The sequence below is a fragment of the Anomaloglossus baeobatrachus genome, chromosome 5 (genome assembly GCF_048569485.1).
Source record: "Anomaloglossus baeobatrachus isolate aAnoBae1 chromosome 5, aAnoBae1.hap1, whole genome shotgun sequence".
NCBI lineage: Eukaryota > Metazoa > Chordata > Amphibia > Anura > Aromobatidae > Anomaloglossus > Anomaloglossus baeobatrachus.
Genome location: NC_134357.1, coordinates 132,875,360 through 132,889,904, shown reverse-complemented (window position 1 = coordinate 132,889,904; position 14,545 = coordinate 132,875,360).

Genomic DNA, 14,545 nt, shown 5'->3' with positions numbered 1-14,545 from the left:
TCGCAAGATGAATCACAGTCACATGACCCTCAGCAGAGGGTCAATAGCATATCGCTAATCCCTTTCTAACCCTCCCAGCCTATAGTAGCATAGATAAATAAGGAATTCTTTAGAAAAAGTATTTCGAAAGATTCTTTATAATATGCTAATGAGACCAGGGACTAGTCACAAGGGCGTTATTTCCCCTGACTAGTCCGCCCTCTTAGCTTGGTAGTACGCCCACAGGGGCAGCCTAGCATGCTACCCAATGTAGCATCACCAGCGGTGACATGCGGACCTGCGTTCGCTGTTTCCACTGTTCAGAAGTCCCTTGCACTTCTGGTCATGTGAAGTATAAAGCTGGGTGTATGCTTCCCGGCTTCAGGAGGTCTAGTGCACATGACCGGAATTGTCAGGACTTCTAAACAGCAGAGACAGTGAATGCAGGTATTTACGTCACCGCTGGTGATGCTAAATTGAGTAGCATGCAAAGAATAGAGAAAAGAGGAGCCCTCCTGTGTAAAATCCAGAGAGATCTGAGAAAAGGTATAGGGGTGCGATGCACTCATGTGACGCTCTGGCCTATCAGGTCGTCACAGGACATTGTGCAATCTGCCCTTCCGCATGGTGTCCATCTCCTCATTGGTTACGGGTCCCTGGCCTTTGGTGTTGCTAAGAACGAGCCAATCAAAAATCCTAGAAACACTCTGCGCCACACCCACCAGACACACCAATGGGTAGCCTGAAAGGGAATAGGGCTTCCCACTTGGGGGGGTTGGTAAGTGAGGGTCAGGAGTGTCAGGAGAAAGTCAGTCAGGTGGTGACTCTTGTGAGGAGAGGTTACAAGTCATTAGAGGAGGTTAGGAGCTGGGCTCCTCAGTTATTAGGTGGCAGACGTTGGTCTGGGCCTGGTAGGAGCTGGAACCCCTGTCGCAGGGGATCATGTCAAGGGGCACGGAACTGCCAAGGAGGGCAGCCGGCGGCCTTAAGCCATCTCCGGGCAAGGGCCAGGGCACGGCGGGGTACGTGGACCCTAGACCGGGAAGTAGCTTCAAGCGTCCTGGTAATTTACCCGACGAGGGCGAAGACTTCATGATTCGTCCTCCACCTGCTCCAAAATCGGGGTACTAGTGCAACAAGGGGGATAGGACTTTGCCATTACACAGTCCAGCAAATCCCAAGCGTGAACCCTGAGAGCAAGCTCACTCCGTTAGCCATACGGGTGAGCGAGACCCAACTAGTTTCACACTACAGGGACCAACCAGTAAAGAAAGTGCCAAGGAAAAGGTCACAGGCTAACAAGCAACACCATTGGGCACGGTATCCCAGCGTGCTCCCTCCCTGCTACAGAGGTGCTAAGAATTCTGGTTTACAAGTTGTCGGTGTCAGCATTATTGGACTGAGTGAGTACGCAGTGACCCTTTCCTCCCCAACGGCACTCCCCTCTCACCACCACCAAGCCCCGGGGCATTCTCCTCCTACCCACGGAGGTGTTAAACATCTAGCTGCCATCCCATCGCCACCGGGCGCTCATAACAGCAGTGGTGGTATCCCACCTTACCACACACTGTGGGTGGCGTCACGAACTGTAATAACAAAATCCCTTGTAAATACCCGCCTCTTATTTCAGGTGTCCGCGCGGCCCCTCCCGGGTCCGGAGATCCCTCGAGCACCGCGGATCCGGATCCGAGCAGCAGCCTGGCTGCTGGCGCTGGGGCGGTACACTCACATGGATGTGTTGCACAGCATGCACAACACTGTTTGAAGCTTGTATCAGTGGATGATGGATCCTCTCTGTGGAAGGAGGTTGCTGCCATCACCCGAGGGGTACGAAGAGCAGCTTGTAGATTTTCCAGTAGTCAGGGCTGCATGACCCTGCTTCAATTAACCTCTGGGTTGGTTGGTGCTGTAAGAGGCTGGATGTATGAACCCCTGGGCACCAGGGGTTCAAAGTTGCCACATGTATTCTAATCTGATCGCTGCAGCACCACAGCTCACACACAGTGTAGTGGGTGCAGGTAATTGGTGGAAATGCATGAAAATGTGCGGTGTGTGGTGCACTGCTGATCAAAAATGATAAGCAGTGACAATGAGGCTGGTGAAAATAATTGATTAGTAACAAGTAAAATGACAATGGGAATAAAGAACACTACATCAGCTATTTGGTTGGCAGGTGTCTGCTTAGTGAAAGCTTCAGCAACGAGGGAACACAGCTTATCCATCAATTTTGACTCCCTGACAAAAGCTGCAACATTTTCAACCTTTTGCTTGTCATCACACAAGCAATTAAGCATACATACATGTCGTTGTCATCATAATCAATTTCACACTGTTTGCCTTGTCCCCTATCTATGAAAGGAATTATTCAATGTCCCCTTTCACATCCTCCTGCTACTTTTACACATTCTCCTTTACTTCTTCCACACCTTGCTGCATGTAACATTGACCTTGAAGGTCTCTAAAGGTACCGTCACACTAAGCAACTTACCAGCGATCCCAACAACGATAGGGATCGCTGGTAAGTTGCTAGGAGGTTGCTGGTGAGATGTCACACTGCGACGCTCCAGCGATCCCACCAGCAACCTGACCTGGCAGGGATCGCTGGAGCGTGGCTACACGAGTTGCTGGTGAGCTCACCAGCAACCAGTGACCAGCCCCCAGCGCCGTGTGGAAGATGCTGCGCTTGGTAACTAAGGTAAATATCGGGTAACCAACCCGATATTTACCTTGGTTACCAGCTCACGCAGCTACACGTGCAGAGAGCAGGGAGCAGCGCACACTGAGCGCTGGCTCCCTGCTCTCCTAGCTACAGCACACATGGGGTTAATTACCCGATGTGTGCTGCAGCTAAATGTGCACAGAGCAGGGAGCAGCGCACAATGCTTAGCGCTGGCTCCCTGCTCTCCTACTTACAGCACACATGGGGTTAATTACCTGATGTGTGCTGCAGCTACATGTGCACAGACAGGGAGCAGCGCACAATGCTTAGCGCTGGCTCCTTGCTCTCCTAGTTACAGCACACATGGGGTTAATTACCCAATGTGTGCTGCAGCTAAATGTGCACAGAGCAGGCAGCAGCGCACACTGCTTAGCGCTGGCTCCCTGCTCTCCTAGCTACAGCACACATCGGGTTAATTAACCCGATGTGTGCTGCAGCTACATGTGCACAGAGCAGGAGCCGGCACTGGCAGCGTGAGAGCTGCGGAGGCTGGTAACAAAGGTAAATATCGGGTAACCAAGGACAGGGCTTCTTGGTTACCCGATGTTTATATTGGTTACCAGCCTCCGCAGAAGCCGGCTCCTGCTGCCTGCACATTTAGTTGTTGCTGTCTCGCTGTCACACACAGCGATCTGTGCTTCACAGCGGGGGAGCAACAACTAAAAAATGGCCCAGGACATTCAGCAACAACCAACGACCTCACAGCAGGGGCCAGGTTGTTGCTGGATGTCACACACAGCAACATCGCTAGCAACGTCACAAAAGTTGTTCGTTAGCAGCGATGTTGCTAGCGATGTTGCTGTGTGTGACGGGGCCTTAAGAGTAGATGTTGCTCTTCTTCTATCATTCCAAGTTCTATCCCTATGAGTTTTTTTTCCAAAAGAAATACAAGAGAGATGAGAAGAGAGATGACATTGTAGATGCCAGTTAAATATTAATTGCCAGTTAGATGATAGTGCTCTCTACTACTAAAATAAGTAACCTCTTCAACTGATGACACATATCCTTCATCAGCTTCTGAAAGGGGAGGTTTTAAAAGGAAGGTTTCTTAAAAAAAAACATTTTTTCAATAACTGAAAAAATATAAAGTATTAATGTTTTAGGCTTTGTGTGCACTGGAAAATGGAATTTTCTCAAGAAAATTCTGCAGGCATTGAAAGATTACCGCACCCGCGGTAAAAAAACGTGGCAAACCGCACCTGAAAACTGCATGTGGTTTGCTGCGGTTTTACCGCGTGCGGGTTGGTACATGTGCTTTATTGCATTCAAAGCAATAAAGCACATTGAAAAAAAAAAAGTCATTTCATTCTGAGATAGAGAAATAGACAGATAGAAGAATAGATAGAAGAATAGATAGATAGATAGATAGAGTCCCTGTGAGCACACGCTGCATTTCTCACGGTCGGTAGTGAGTTCACATTACCGGCCGTGGGAAATGCCCTGTGGTTACCTCTGCAGGCTCGTTGCAAGGCTACATTCAGCGCTGTCAGTCATGGCTGTATGCAAGCATCGGAGGATGTGGATTACACCGGAGCGGTGTGTTTCGGGGGGGATAATAAACGGGTAAACCAAGAGCTTTTTTTGTGTTTTATTTAAAAAAAAGGATTTTTCGGTGTGTGTGTTTTTTCACTTTACTTACGGGTTGATCATGTCAGCTGTCTCATAGACACTGCCATGATCAACCCTGGACTTAGTGGCGGTGATCCGCCGCCATTAACTCCTTACATTACCTTGTTTGCCACCGCATCACGGCAACAAGAAGAGCCGGGGACACTCCGGGACTGTCGCATAATGCATGCGACAGTCCCGGGACATCTGTGGCTGATGTTCTCGGCTGCGGGAGGTGGGAGGGAGGTGGGGGACATTAACCCTGCCCCTCACCCTCCCCAGCCTGAGAATACCGGGCCACCGCTGTGTGCTTACCTCGGCTGGAAGGTAAAAATACAGCGGAGCCCACGTGTTTTGTTTTCTATATTTCCGTTTGCTTTCTATGTGTATTCTATACTGTATGTCTGTGTCTGTGTTCTATGTCTGTGTCTGTGATGTCTGTGTGTGTCTGTGATCTGTGTGTGTTTACTCTGCTCCGCTTCCTTTCCTGGCATAATGACATCACTTCCCTGCAAACCGCTGGCAGCGATGTACATTTGCGCAGGTAAACCGCGAAATACCGGAGGGAATAACGCAGGAAAACGCAATGAACCGCTCAGAATTTGCTGCCTGCGTTATTCCCTGCGGGATTTCACGATTACATTGCAGTCAATAGAGTGAAATCCCGCAGCGACGTGCGGAAAAGAAGTGACATGCAATTGTTTTTGCTGCGGGAATCCCGCAGCAAAACATGCAGCTGTCAAATTCCACATAGCGCACACAGCATTTTTTTTCCATAGGTTTTGCTGGTGATTCACTGCAGAGATGTTATGAACATTTTCTGCAGCGAAACATGCAGCAAAACCACAGGAAATCAGCGGAAAAACCGGTAAGTGCGCACAGGGCCTTAATGTTATGTTTAAATGATATTATTTGTTTTTATTTCAGATTTTTTTTTTTTTAATTTAAAAGTTTCATATTTTCCACTCAAACACTAGGGGGAGCAGCTGCTAAAATCCTACAGGAATCCTACTGTAGAAATAGCTCACATTACAGCTGCCGTAAAAGTGGGTAGAATCTGCTCTCCTGTGTGTGATGTCACAGCTCCCCCTCCCAATCTGGGTGTTTCCAAAAGAATAAGAGAATGAAGTTTAGGGACACAGTGCGAAGCCATTTTGTTGTTGGCCGCAAAGTGATTATAATATGTCTAAAGTGTCACCGAGGACAGCTGCATAGTGCTCCACTGTATCCGTATGCCCCACTGCTGGCTGTCTCCCTCCCTATGCCCCGCTGCTGGCTGTCTCCCTCCCTATGCCCCGCTGCTTGATATCTCCCTATACACTGATGCTGGCTGACTCCATCCCTATGCCCCGCTGCTGGCTGCCTCCCTATGTCACGCTGCTGACTCCCTCCCGATGCCTCACTGCTGGCTGTCTCCCTCCCTATGCCCCACTGCTGGCTGTCTCCCTATGCCTCACTGTATCCTGCACCCCCATATACTGTGCTGCCGGGATCGGAGGTCCGAGGTGAGTACACGTGGGGAGGGGGGTGAGCGGCAGTGGTGTAAGCGGCGGAGCGGGAGGGGGGCTGAAGGATGGATCTGGACAGGGGCTGAACGGCAGAGTGGGGGAACAGCATGCCAGGATCAGTAATAGTGCAATCACCATTGCCTGGCGTCAGTACTCACCCCATCCATCCCGACGGGTGACAGGGGAAAAGTGGAGCACGCTGTGTGCTCCACAAAGATGGCGCTGATCTCCTCACTCTGCTGTGATCTGGACAGCCCAGGGGGACATCCATTTCACAGCAAAGGCCTTCTCTAATGTTACAATATAGGGTTGGAATCTGACTACTGTCTTCTATGCCCAGGGGGCTACCATAAAGTAGGTAACAAACACCAAATCCAAAATGGCAGCCCCCAGTGCTTCAGTAAAACTAGAATTCAATCTCCTGTACGTTCCAGCACTCTGTCGGATCTCACAGGAAGTGAGTCATGGCAGTGTCAAAGGTCATCAGCTGACCTTGCACTACCATGACAACACAATGGCACTCTGTAATCGCATCATAGGGTCGCCAATGGCAGCAGAGAACAGTGCAATCCAGGCCACGGCCCTTTAAATTGCACTTATCAGTGTTTGACAGCACGATGTAAGGGGTTAACAGGTGCAGCTGAATCTCTGATCTGCTCACATCTGTTAGCCACACATGTTGGCTGATCAGATCAGCAGACATGTGCGGGGATTACCGTGGTAAAGGCAGGTGCGAGCAAGCCGACCTACAAATACGGCTCAGATCCACCAGTTCTGTCAGGAGGAATGGACCCAAATTTCTACCAAATATTCTTAGAAGCTTGGGGATGGATAGTTAAAATGTTTAACCCATACAGTTTAAGGGCAATAGTACCAAATACTAATGAACTGTATGTAAACTTTTAACCTTGCAGAAAGTTATGAAAATGCCTTAAAAATTCTCCCCCTCATTATTCTGGCATTTGGCAAACATAAATATTTTATGTTGCTCTTTTAAATTTAATAAATTTTCAACATAAAAGTGTGGGTCAATTATTATTCAACCCCTAGGTTTAATATTTTGTGGAATAACCCTTGTTTGCAATTACAGCTAATAATCGTCTTTTATAAGACCTGATTAGGCCGGCACAGGTCTCTGGAGTTACCTTGGCCCACTCGTCCATGCAGATCTTCTCCAAGTTATCTAGGTTCTTTGGGTGTCTCATGTGGACTTTAATCTTGAGCTCCTTCCACAAGTTTTCAATTGGGTTAAGGTCAGGAGACTGACTAGGCCACTGCAACACCTTGATTTTTTCCCTCTTGAACCAGGCCTTGGTTTTCTTGGCTGTGTGCTTTGGGTCGTTGTCTTGTTGGAAGATGAAATGACGACCCATCTTAAGATCCTTGATGGAGGAGCGGAGGTTCTTGTCCAAAATCTCCAGGTAGGCCGTGCTATCCATCTTCCCATGGATGCGGACCAGATGGCCAGGCCCCTTGGCTGAGAAACAGCCCCACAGCATGATGCTGCCACCACCATGCTTGACTGTAGGGATGGTATTCTTGGGGTCGTATGCAGTGCCATCCAGTCTCCAAACGTCACGTGTGTGGTTGGCACCAAAGATCTCAATCTTGGTCTCATCAGACCAGAGAACCTTGAACCAGTCTGTCTCAGAGTCCTCCAAGTGATCATGAGCAAACCCCCTGCAGATTTAGCAGGTTTACACATTCGGAATTAACTTGGCATTGGGACATTTGGACTGTAGATCAGCCTGGAAGTGTGAAATGCACTGCAGCAAAAAAAGAATGTTATTTCTTTTTTTTTTTTTTTTTTTTTTTTAAATTGTGAAAAGTTTATTCAGAGGGTCATTTATTATTCAACCCCTCAAACCACCAGAATTCTGTTTGGTTCCCCTAAAGTATTAAGAAGTATTTCAGGCACAAAGAACAATGAGCTTCACATGTTTGGATTAATTATCTCTTTTTCCAGCCTTTTCTGACTAATTAAGACCCTCCCCAAACTTGTGAACAGCACTCATACTTGGTCAACATGGGAAAGACAAAGGAGCATTCCAAGGCCATCAGAGACAAGATCGTGGAGGGTCACAACGCTGGCAAGGGGTACAAAACCCTTTCCAAGGAGTTGGGCCTACCTGTCTCCACTGTTGGGAGCATCATCCGGAAGTGGAAGGCTTATGGAACTACTGTTAGCCTTCCACGGCCTGGACAGCCTTTGAAGGTTTCCACCCGTGCCAAGGCCAGGCTTGTCCGAAGAGTCAAGGCTAACCCAAGGACAACAAGGAAGGAGCTCTGGGAAGATCTCATGGCAGTGGGGACATTGGTTTCAGTCAATACCATAAGTAACGTACTCCACCGCAATGGTCTCCGTTCCAGACGAGCCCGTAAGGTATCTTTACTTTCAAAGCGTCATGTCAAGGCTCATCTACAGTTTGCTCATGATCACTTGGAGGACTCTGAGACAGACTGGTTCAAGGTTCTCTGGTCTGATGAGACCAAGATTGAGATCTTTGGTGCCAACCACACACGTGACGTTTGGAGACTGGATGGCACTGCATACGACCGCAAGAATACCATCGCTACAGTCAAGCATGATGGTGGCAGCATCATGCTGTGGAGCTGTTTCTCAGCCAAGGGGCCTGGCCATCTGGTCCGCATCCATGGGAAGATGGATAGCACGGCCTACCTGGAGATTTTGGCCAAGAACCTCCGCTCCTCCATCAAGGATCTTAAGATGGGTCGTCATTTCATCTTCCAACAAGATAACGACCCAAAGCACACAGCCAAGAAAACCAAGGCCTGGTTCAAGAGGGAAAAAATCAAGGTGTTGCTCTGGCCTAGTCAGTCTCCTGACCTTAACCCAATTGAAAACTTGTGGAAGGAGCTCAAGATTAAAGTCCACATGAGATACCCAAAGAACCTAGATAACTTGGAGAAGATCTGCATGGAGGAGTGGGCCAAGATAACTCCAGAGACCTGTGCCGGCCTGATCAGGTCTTATAAAAGACGATTATTAGCTGTAATTGCAAACAAGGGTTATTCCACAAAATATTAAACCTAGGGGTTGAATAATAATTGACTTTTATGTTGAAAATTTATTAAAATTTAACTGAGCAACATAACTTGTTGGTTTGTAAGATTTATGCATCTGTTAATAAATCCTGCTCTTGTTTGAAGTTTGCAGGCTCTAACTTATTTGCATCTTATCAAACCTACTAAATCTGCAGGGGGTTGAATACTACTTGTAGGCACTGTATATATACAGTCAGGGCCAGAAATATTTGGACAGTGACACAAGTTTTGTTATTTTAGCTGTTTACAAAAACATGTTCAGAAATACAATTATATATATAATATGGGCTGAAAGTGCACACTCCCAGCTGCAATATGAGAGTTTTCACATCCAAATCGGAGAAAGGGTTTAGGAATCATAGCTCTGTAATGCATAGCCTCCTCTTTTTCAAGGGACCAAAAGTAATTGGACAAGGGACTCTAAGGGCTGCAATTAACTCTGAAGGCGTCTCCCTCGTTAACCTGTAATCAATGAAGTAGTTAAAAGGTCTGGGGTTGATTACAGGTGTGTGGTTTTGCATTTGGAAGCTGTTGCTGTGACCAGACAACATGCGGTCTAAGGAACTCTCAATTGAGGTGAAGCAGAACATCCTGAGGCTGAAAAAAAAGAAAAAATCCATCAGAGAGATAGCAGACATGCTTGGAGTAGCAAAATCAACAGTCGGGTACATTCTGAGAAAAAAGGAATTGACTGGTGAGCTTGGGAACTCAAAAAGGCCTGGGCGTCCACGGATGACAACAGTGGTGGATGATCGCCGCATACTTTCTTTGGTGAAGAAGAACCCATTCACAACATCAACTGAAGTCCAGAACACTCTCAGTGAAGTAGGTGTATCTGTCTCTATGTCAACAGTAAAGAGAAGACTCCATGAAAGTAAATACAAAGGGTTCACATCTAGATGCAAACCATTCATCAATTCCAAAAATAGACAGGCCAGAGTTAAATTTGCTGAAAAACACCTCATGAAGCCAGCTCAGTTCTGGAAAAGTATTCTATGGACAGATGAGACAAAGATCAACCTGTACCAGAATGATGGGAAGAAAAAAGTTTGGAGAAGAAAGGGAATGGCACATGATCCAAGGCACACCACATCCTCTGTAAAACATGGTGGAGGCAACGTGATGGCATGGGCATGCATGGCTTTCAATGGCACTGGGTCACTTGTGTTTATTGATGACATAACAGCAGACAAGAGTAGCCGGATGAATTCTGAAGTGTACCGGGATATACTTTCAGCCCAGATTCAGCCAAATGCCGCAAAGTTGATCGGACAGCGCTTCATAGTACAGATGGACAATGACCCCAAGCATACAGCCAAAGCTACCCAGGAGTTCATGAGTGCAAAAAAGTGGAACATTCTGCAATGGTCAAGTCAATCACCAGATCTTAACCCAATTGAGCATGCATTTCACTTGCTCAAATCCAGACTTAAGACGGAAAGACCCACAAAGAAGCAAGACCTGAAGGCTGCGGCTGTAAAGGCATAGCAAAGCATTAAGAAGGAGGAAACCCAGCGTTTGGTGATGTCCATGGGTTCCAGACTTAAGGCAGTGAGTGCTTCCAAAGGATTCGCAACAAAATATTGAAAATAAAAATATTTTGTTTGGGTTTGGTTTATTTGTCCAATTACTTTTGACCTCCTAACATGTGCAGTGTTTGTAAAGAAATTTGTACAATTCCTACAATTTCTATCAGATATTTTTGTTCAAACCTTCAAATTAAACGTTACAATCTGCACTTGAATTCTGTTGTAGAGGTTTCATTTCAAATCCAATGTGGTGGCATGCAGAGCCCAACTCGCGAAAATTGTGTCACTGTCCAAATATTTCTGGACCTAACTGTATATATGTATATATATATATATATATATATATATATATACACCTATAAAGACTACACTGGAATTAATTTAGCAAAAATTCATCTTTATTGAAAATAAAAAATCTTAAAACAGATGCACAGCTGATAAGTATGATAAAGCTATTCAGTAACACATAAGTATTACTTATGGCAAAAAAAATGTCCAAAAACTATCAGTATGGGATATCAATCAAAATAAGTGTCAAAAAGTGACACCAAAAAGTTACAATATATAATATATTACAGTATATCACCAACCCAATGATTGTTAAAACAAGACAAAATTGCATAAAATACAATGTGTATCACAATATAATGTACAGTAAAGACTTTATCCAGACAAGGATGACAAAGGCATAATATAATAGCAATGTGGAATAGATGGTATTAGAATAGCAGATGGCAAATCATATTTTGAAGAATATAGTCCCTGACAGAAGTTCTGTCGCTTATCCATGTTATGTAAATAAAATATTATAACCTGACTTTAAATTCATCCATTGGTTTTATAAATTACTCTTTTGAAAGCTGAAACCCTGCCAAATTTGGTTTAGGTTATGAAAATAAAGTTGCTGTAAAGTTTAAATATTGATCATTTAACACTAGAACTACTGGACTCGTGACACCTATATAGAAATACATGGTGCAAAGTAGTCAAAATTACTACCTCAGTAGTTCTAGTGTTAATGAACACAGAAAGGTCAGATTTTGGCAAGACAAATGTTTTGTCGCTTTGTTATATAATGCACCTAATCCTAGTTTACATCCACACCTGTGCTCACTAAATGATCGTTTAATTAGTGGGTGTGTATAAAAAGAAATCCAGCACACCAGACTTTCAGTTGAACTGCAACTTGACTTCTGACAACATGCCAAAAATCCAGCCTGCGACCAAACCTTAATTATCAAGAGTCTGAAGACCAGATCCACTGCAGAGGTGGCTGTCACCTTTAATGTGTCTCAGCGTCAAGTACAAATAATTAAAAAAAGATTTGAAGAGACTGGAGATGTTTTTGACAAGCCCAGGTCTGACAGACCCTGCAAGATAACTGCTCAGGAGGAAGGTTTGTTGGTTAGAAAATCCAAAGACAGTCCCTCTTCCACTGCAACAGAGCTCCAAAAGGCCTGGTCACCTCAAGTCCCTGTGTCAACTAGAACAGTTTGTAGGATTCTGTCTCGACATGGCCTTCATGGTCAAATCAATGCCCAGAAGCCAGCACTAAACAAAAGGCAATTAAAAAACTGCTTGGTATTAGCCGAGTCCCACAGCCTGCTAAACAGATGGATGCTGGAAAAGTGGCAGAAGGTGGATTTCTCTGATGAATCTTCAGTTGAATTACACCACAGCCACTGCAAATAATACAGGAGACCTACTGGAGCCCGTATGGATCCAGAAAACAGTTAAGTTTGGTGGTGGAAAGATCATTGTCTGGGGTTACATTTAGTATGTGGGTGTGTGAAACATTTGCAAGGTGGAAGGCAATATCAATAGCCTAAAATATCAAGAAGTATTAGCTACCTCTTACATTCCCAATCATATAAGGGGTCAAATTCTGCAGAAGGATGGTGCGCCATCTCATACATCCATCTCTACAACAAAGTTCCTCCTGGCAAAGAAGATCAAGGTGCTCAAGGATTGGCCAGCCCAGTCACCAGACATGAACATCATTGAGCATGTTTGGGGTAGGATGAAAGAGGAAGCTTGGAAGACAAAAGCAAAGAATCTGGATGAACTCTGGGAGGCATGTAAGACTGCATTCTTTGCTATTCCTGATGACCTCATCAATAAATTGTATGAATTATTGTTGAACCGCATGGATGCAGTCCTTCAAGCTCATGAAAGTCACACAAAATATTAAATAGCTCTAATAGCACCACAACTTCATTCACCAATGTTATGCAACATATCTTTGTATTAGAAGTTAATTATTTGTTTGAATTTCACATTACTTTCTGTGCGCGACAAAACTTTTGTCTTGACAAAATCTGACCTTTCTGTGTTCATTAAATGATCAATATTTCAGCTTTGCAGCAACTTTATTTTCATAACCAAAACCAAATTTGGGAGGGTTTCAGCTTTCAAAAGATTAATTTATAAAACCAATGGATGAATTTAAAATCAGGTTATAAGCTTTTATTTACATAGCATAGATAAGCGACAGAACTTTTGTCAGGGAGTGTATCAGGATAAAAAATATATTGATTACTAACAAATAATAAAAAATCGCCATATGCAAAAAGAAAACGTGTACCACAATGCTATATATTAACAAAGCCTTCCCAGTAGGACATCCTGATGCATTTTGCCGTGGCTTTCTCCAAGGGCGTATGTTGAAATATGCATCCTAAGCGGGTTTTTATAGTACCAGTATGCAAGATTATTAATCAAACATGTTGTGCAATTAAAAAGCATTTTGGCAACCTGCAACCTAGCTTTTTTATGTCTCTTAATCAGCAGTGGGGTCCTCCTGGATCTCCTGCCGTAATGTTTAATTTCATTCAAATGTGGATGGATGTCCGAACTGAAACTGATGCACTGTGAGTCTGCAGGACAGCTTGAATTTCAAGAGTACCTCAACAAAGTCTGGTGCAGACTGGCCACACAGACCCTTTATTAAAATTCCCCCCATAGACCATTTTTTTAAGAGAACCACCACAGAGCTTTGTGCAGAGTGGCCACACAGACCCTTTTTTAAGATTATCCCCCAAAACCCTCTTTTAAATGTATCACCACAGACCTTGGTACAGTGGCCAGACAGAACCCTTTTTTAAGAGGACCACCATAAACCCTTTTTAAGCAGAACCCCACAGAGCCTGGTGGAGTGGCCACACACAGCCTTTTTTAAAAGTATCCCGACATAGCCATATGCAGAGTGGACAAACAGAGCATTTTTTAAGAGTATCCCCACTGTAAACTTGCACTGTCCCTTTCTCAAGCAGCATTCTGTCCCTACGCTAGTCAGAGCAAAATGGGGGCACCACCTGTGCACATGGTGCGCCGAACAATCACAGCCATGCCAATATTCGGCAAGGCTGCGATGGCTGCGGAACGGTCCACAGTCAAAAAAGCTTGTTGATTAGCTGTGCTGCAGCCTTTCAGCAAGCTTTATTCAGCATCAAACTACGAACTTGGACACGGACTTCCGTGATAAGTCCGTGCTCAGATTTGAGTCCAGGACATTAGGTGTCAGGTACAAACCCCAAACTTTACAGTACAGATTTGCTCATCCATAGTTAAGAGAAATTCCAATTTCTTGCTTAGACCATAAAAGAAAGCATGAACAAATGCTTGTAGGAAGACAAGACTACAGAATCCACAAATCATTACAGGTTAACTACCTCCTTATAAAATCATTAATATTTGTAATATTGGAATTCTTTCTGCATATAAGCTCTCATTTAAATGAGTATATATATATATATATATGTATGTATATATATATATATATATACACAATATATATATATGTATATATATATATAAATATATATATACATATATATATATATATATATACGCTCATTTTATTGAGGCCTTATATGCAGAGAAATTACAATCTTGCAAATACAAGTTATTTTCTAAGGGGGTAGTTAACCTGTAATGATTTGGGAATTCTGTAGGCTTGACTTCCCGTAAGGGTTTGTTCATGCTTTCTTTTATGGTCTAAGCAAGAAATTGGAATTTCTCTTAACGCATATAAAGTATTTGCTCATCTGTGTCTGTGTAGATCAATATTATTTACTCTTAGGAGTTTTTAATTTGCTCTAATACAATTATAGCTACAAATAGCAAGAAGTAGAACA